Here is a 4,207-nt window from a genome sequence, read left to right as displayed (position 1 = left end):
CTTTAATATTTCATTGTACGTAATAATATGGAATGAATGCAAACAGTTTGTGTTAACTGATTATGGGCTTATAAGGCCCAGTGCAAAATGCAAATGTGAAGCCTTTATTAGAAAATGATTAAGGAGTTCAAGGCAATTAATCAAGTGTGGGGTCCTTCTTAGTGTGAGACCTTGTGCAGCTGCACATGAAGCTGTCTTTGGGGCTTAATCATGATGAAAAACTTATTCGCTGCTCTTAGGCAGTCCAAAGTTAAAGAGTCTGTACCAGTACCTGCATTTGGCACCCACAAACTGACCACTAAAATAAAGTTTCAGGACCCCATCATAGGCCCCTCAGATAAGTAGCACTACCTAGAGAATGTGGTTTTAACAAGAAAAGGTTCATTTGTAAGTTGCACAGGACTCCCAAGCTACCCTGTTAAAAAGCATTTGGTTACTTATTTGCCATGAAGAGAAAACTAAAACACTCAGGACTTTGTGGAAAGATTAATAGTAAAAAATAAATATATTTGATTCCCTTGGGTTAAAAAACTCTACATTTCTTTGGGTTCAGAGACACTGTGATATCTAATATAGATCACAAAACAAGATTAGTATGATTATAATGTAAACTTACACTTCAGAAAAAGAATTGCACATTAGAAAATTTTATTGTAGAATTTGCCTCATAGCAACAGGTGAAAAGATTTGGATACCCAAATATTCAGTAAACATTCAGATAAGGATTGAGCATTAAATATTCACACTAACAAGACTATCATTCTTTGATATTAACAGTAATTAAATAATAGCTATTATTTATTGAATGCCTTATATATACACTAAGAATTGTACTCAGTTTTTAAAATATACATCCATATGCCCTAAATAAGTTTTATTTCCTCCATTACATATAGGTGAAGAACTCAGATAGTTCTGGTAATTTGCTTGCATTAACATAGCTAATAAATTAGACTTGATAAAAAAAGACTGTCTAAAAAATCTATGCCTTTATTTCATTTTTCTTGGTGCCTACCTTTTTTCCTTCAATATAGGGATAAAGAAAGCTGTGTTAGTTACAAAAACTGTCTGAGGTATGTTAGCTTTGAGAACAGAGCTGAACTGGAGCACAAAGATGACAGAGAGCATGCAGATTTCTCACCCCTTCATAATTCTTTGTGTACTCTATGAGGCCACAGTTCCCCATCTTATACAGCAGTACTTTCTAAAAATCTTGCAGATTCTGGCTGATAATTGATTCCTATCAGGATGTTACTCAATGTCTGAGGGATTAACAGGATAAAAGCTGGTTAGAATATAGCAAAACAAAACAAAAAAGCCAACATTAATTGAGCCATTACAAAACGCCAGACCTGTTTGCAGAACTTTGCAGGTATTGTCACAATAACCTTGGGGAATGGGTTCTATTATTATCCACATATTATAGATGATGAAATGTGACTTTTCCAACATCACCTGACAAAGCTATGATTCAAACACGGGTTATTCCAGATCATGAAGGTTTAAATGATACCATATTGAAGTGTTAGATATAAAATGTCTTATATTCAATCATTTAAACACCATTGTATTGCAGATAGTTGATGTTTCTGTCTCCAAAGAGAGGCAATGAGGAATGTGGCTCCTGGGCCACACTAGGTCTCTTTAACAAGGGTGAAAGGGAGGAGAAGAAAACCTTGAAGACATGATTCTCCTCTGACTTAATTCTCAGTACCTTTAACTCCTAGTTCTTCCTCTTTGCCCTCTCCTTTGGTCTCCAGGGTCCATAAAACTCAGGATCCTTTTGTTCAGGCAGTGAGATGAGTCCCACACGGGTGCTGATCTACCTGACCTTTGACCAGCACGATCTTCCATGAGGGAAAATGGAACAGTGGGCAGCTGGCAAGTCCTTTGGGTTAGACTGGTTTATCCTTTCACAGTCAGTGATGAGAGACTTCACTATCACTTTCATTTTGGTTCCTTGTTTTTAATCAGTTGCTCTGACACCTGAGAGCTCAAGTCTGTCATCTGCTCAGCTGAGTTCCTGATAGACAGGAGCGATCTGTTTATGTTTTCTAACTTTGTGAAGACACTTTAAAATTGGATGAAACAGACTTTTCCTTCTGGTTAAGATATAGAAATTCACTAGAGACTTTCCTTCTCATCCACGGGAGGCTCTTTGAGATGTCATCTACCAGGAAAGTTTAGGGAAATCTCCCTCATCCAATCTCTTCTATCCAAAAATACAATTAAGAAGACGAATAAACACGCAGAAGGCAAAAAATTGTTTTCTCAACACTTCTGTCAGTTGACTTATATTAAAAATATGAAAAGAACTCTTACAAATTAACAATGAAAAGATAATTGAACAAAAATAAAAAAGAAACGGGGAAAAAACCCTTAAATAATAGTTCATAAATGCAGATATACCAATGGCGCATAGACACTTGAAAAAAAGTGCTCAACATAAGCAGCCATCAAGGAAATGCAAATTAAAATGACAACCGTATACCATTTTAGAACTAATAGAATAGCTAAAAAAATTAAAGCCTGATGATGACAAATGTTGGTGTGGTATAGAACAAAACTGGAGATTTCATATGTTTCCATTGGGTAAAATAATAAAACCAAATTGGAGAAGTGTTTGGCGGTTCTTATAACGGTGATCATATACCTACTTAAAGACTATGCTATAGTAGAATGAATCCTCAATAAGCCACAAAACATAGATATCTGCTCCAAATCTGTTATTTAATATTACTTATTCTACAGAAATAAGCTCATTTTCCTCATTTGTAAAGTTAAATACCTTGAAGAGATAGCTTTAAAGATCTTTACAAGCTCTCAAATACACATGTAATTCTATGTAATGAAGACAGAATGAGCATGCAGAATGCATGAGAAGTAGACCGGGGCACTTGGGTGGCTCAGTTGGTTAAGCATCTGACTTCGATTCAGGTCATGATCTCACCAGTCGTGGGATTAAGCCCCACATTGGGCTCTCTGCTGTCAGCACAGAGCTCGCTTTGGATTCTCTGTTCCCTTTCTCTCTCTCCCCCTCCCCCCTTGTACACACTTGTGCTCTCTTTTTCTCTCTGTCTCTCTCTCTCTCTCTCTCAAAAATAAAGAAATGTTAAAAAACAATTAAAAAAAAAGAACACAAATGGACATTTGAATAAGACATACATTTATTTGTCATAAGTCTAATGACAAATTCTGTGTCCAGAATTGGAAACCATGTTTACTTAATAGAATAGGCTAGTTTAAAATCAATCTGTACTGGTTATTTTACTCAGCTGCTTATTTGAAAGCTTTGCAAGCCTAACATGGACTCTCTCTCCTGCCTTTTATTCCTTTCTTGTGATTCCAGACTTTCTGGTTCATAAGCAGATGCCTGAAGTGTGAGATTGAAAACAGAAGGACTTTTTTTTTTTTTTTTACTTCCTTTGTGTATTTTTCCAAGATAGGAAGGGGGTTCTATAGTGAGAGTGTGAAGTATTTTATTTATTGGTTTTCAACAGGATAAGGAGATATTTGGAAAATAAATTTTAAAAGAGAAAGGAGGAAATGCTCCCTTCTCAGGAATTTTCCATTGTCTTCAGGATGGCGTGCCTTAGGATAGAATGGCAAAAGCAAAGTGTCATTTCAAAGGAAATAAGCAGCAGAGCTCTTCTAAATGAAATCATCTGGAGTTCCCTGGAGCCTCTGTTTCCAATTCTTGCCCGTGTGTGTTATTGTTTCTTTGGATTTCTGCCTTCTTTTATTAAATGGCATCTGTTGGATGGGGAGCCTAAGGGATCAGAGCCACCTTAAACCTTCATACTCCCTACTGCAATGTTTGGATGGGTTTCATTGGTTGACTTACTGTTTTTCTCTTTATATTTTTGTGACCTTGTTTTTGACAGTAGTTAGTAATTTCATTACTAAATATGCATAATACTACAAGTTAGGCAATGGTGCACTTTCTTATAAAAACTCTTCAGCTACCTGTATAAATGACTAGCTGACCTGCACATTAAAGAATTTCTCAAGTTCAGTCTGCTACAAAACCTTTTTTTTTTTTTGTCAGTGAGTTATATGTGAAAATTATGGTAGCTTAAAAATCTATCTTGGGAAATGTGGTTGCACCAATGCAAATAAAATTTTGATTTGAAAATCTGTGGAACAGGGAGTGAGAACTACATTTGGTAAAAACATTTTTTCCAAGGTAAGAAATTCTGGTCTTATG

At 35.8% G+C, this 4,207-nt stretch overlaps 1 long non-coding RNA gene across 1 annotated transcript; it reads right to left on the bottom strand.

Annotated features, from left to right (window-relative positions):
* Positions 1 to 967: 967 nt before the first annotated feature.
* Positions 968 to 2,198, bottom strand: LOC123602596. The gene is made up of 2 exons (XR_006714519.1): positions 1,715 to 2,198; positions 968 to 1,262 (listed from the first exon to the last, which is right to left on the bottom strand). It is a non-coding gene; the product is annotated as an uncharacterized LOC123602596 (long non-coding RNA).
* Between the last annotated feature and the right edge of the window lie 2,009 nt (positions 2,199 to 4,207).

The sequence above is a fragment of the Leopardus geoffroyi genome, chromosome D1, assembly GCF_018350155.1.
Source record: "Leopardus geoffroyi isolate Oge1 chromosome D1, O.geoffroyi_Oge1_pat1.0, whole genome shotgun sequence".
Lineage (NCBI taxonomy): Eukaryota > Metazoa > Chordata > Mammalia > Carnivora > Felidae > Leopardus > Leopardus geoffroyi.
This window is presented reverse-complemented; position numbering and strand designations above follow the sequence as displayed.